General features: G+C 33.0%; 1 pseudogene; it reads left to right on the top strand.

Annotated features, from left to right (window-relative positions):
• The first annotated feature begins 998 nt into the window (after positions 1–998).
• On the top strand, positions 999–1,272 carry LOC140615593 (ragulator complex protein LAMTOR5 pseudogene; annotated as a pseudogene).
• The last annotated feature ends 995 nt before the right edge of the window (positions 1,273–2,267 follow it).

Here is a 2,267-nt window from a genome sequence, read left to right as displayed (position 1 = left end):
AAACAAAGTCTTACATATTTAAAATAATAAAAATCTTACAATGTATGTTCTTAGACCAAAGTGGGAATTAGTTAAAAGTTAACAGGAGAATCTCAAGATATTGGAAATTAAAAAAAAAAAAAGCATAATAATCCTTGAGTCAAAGAAAGAATATCACAAGAGAAATTTTAAGATATGTTAACCTCAATGAAAACGGTTGATATATCTTGTCAAAATTTTGGGATGCAGCTGAATTAGTTCTTAGTGGAAAAATTGTAGCATTAAATGCACATATAAGGAAAAAAGGAAATGTCTAAAACCAATAATGTAAGATTCAACTTAAGAACTAGAGAAAGAAAAAAAAAGAAACTAGAGAAAGAAAAACTAGGTTATACCTAGAGCAAACAGAGGAGAAACTAATAAAAGGAACAGCAGAAATGAGTGAAGTTGAAAACAGAAAAACAATTGAGAAAAAAATTGAATCCAAAATCAAACAAAACCTGTACAAGAAAGCTACATTCCTATTTTCGCCTTGAACATAAAAGCAAAAATCCTTGACAAAATATTTGCAAAAAAAATCCAACAATATTTAAAAAGGTAATATAGCATGACAAGGTTGGTTTATGCAAGAAAACATGAAGCTATTTCAACATTTCAAGTATCAAGTATAATTCATGTAAATACCTTATTAAGTTGCTAAAGAAGAAAAACCATATCAATATAAGCAGAAAAAAAAAAAAAAACCACTCCATTCATGATAAGAAGTCTCATCAACGAAGTCTCATCAACCTCAGAAAAGAAAGGAAATTTCTTGACTCAATAAAGAGTTTCTATGAAAAAACTAAAGTTTAGAACAAGAATAATAGTGAGAATCCAAATTCTTTTCTCCTAATTTCAGGATGATACTGGATTCAGCATGGTACTGGAAGTCCTAGATAGTGCAGTAAAAGAGGAAAAAAACAAAAAAGACAAATATCAGAGGCATTGAGGGATCCCAGACCAGGTGGGCAGTGGGCAGGATGGAAGTGACATTGGAGCAGCATTTGGAGGACACAATGAAGAATCCTTCCATTGTTAGAATCTTGTGCACAGATTCACAAGGACTTAATTTGGGCTCCTGTGAGACCTTGTCAAATGAGCATGCTGGATTCATATCTGTTCTAGATTAGCAAGCAGGAAGCTAATCTCAGACCCCACTGATATTCTTGTGGTGTGTCTAGAATCAATAATGGGAGCATTATGATCCAGAAACAAGACAGCATCATGGTTGCAGTGTGCAAAATGACCTCTTAAAAATCTCATATCACTTCTCCAGTAGCCTGTCATAGGGGCTCCATCCTACCTATGCTAATTATCTTGTAGAACTTTAAAGTTCCAGTAGGTAGGCCATTTATTTGTTGTGCATTGGGCACTTTTGTATTAGAGTAAGCTTCTTTTGACACTTAATAGACTGAATTATCAAAATATTAGTAAGAAAGGATCATGTTTTGAAGTAGCAGATCCAGGTCACTTAGTATATAGAAATTTTTTATGTTCAATAAATTTGGCTGGAGGAAAAAAAAAAAGAAAAACATTGGGAAGGAAGAAATAAAATGTATGTGTTTACCGAAGACATGATTATGAGTATAGAAAATCCCAAAGATTTTACTTAAAAAATAAATCCTGGAATTAATGAATGAGTTTAGCAAGGTCATAGGACAAAAGGTCAATATATAAAAGTCATCTTGATCTCTACATATATGCAATGAAAAAGTTGTATCTGAAGTTTGTTTACAAATCCCACATGTATAGGGGCATCTGGGTGGCTCAGATGGTTAAGTATCTGCCTTTAGTTCAGGTCATAATCTCCAGTTCCAGGGCTTGAGCCCTATATAGGGCTCCTGGCTTAGCAGGGAGTCTGCTTCTTCCTCTGCCTCTGCCTCTATCCCCTGCTTATGCTTGCTCTCTCTCTCTTTCAAATGAAATAAATAAAAATAAAACAAAAAGTAAAATTCCCCACATTTATAGCTTCAAAATTTGTATTTGAAAAATTTTAAAGGGCCACATTTACAACTTCAAAAAGTGGATTAACTTTATTCATAAATTCTAGAGATCTGATGTACAGCACTGTTACCGATACCATATTGTATACTTAGAAATGTGTTAAAATGGTACATCTCACATTAAGAGCTCTTACTAGAACAAAAAGTCAAAAACAAAAACAAGGATCAAAATTAACTTTCACAGATGATGGATGGATGGATTCATCATCATGATTTGGGTGAAAGTTTCATATGTGTACCTATGTT

Source organism: Canis lupus, chromosome 23 (assembly GCF_048164855.1).
Source record: "Canis lupus baileyi chromosome 23, mCanLup2.hap1, whole genome shotgun sequence".
NCBI classification, from domain to species: Eukaryota; Metazoa; Chordata; class Mammalia; order Carnivora; family Canidae; genus Canis; species Canis lupus.
Note: the sequence above shows the minus strand (reverse complement) of the source record. Positions and strands in the feature narration are given on the sequence as shown.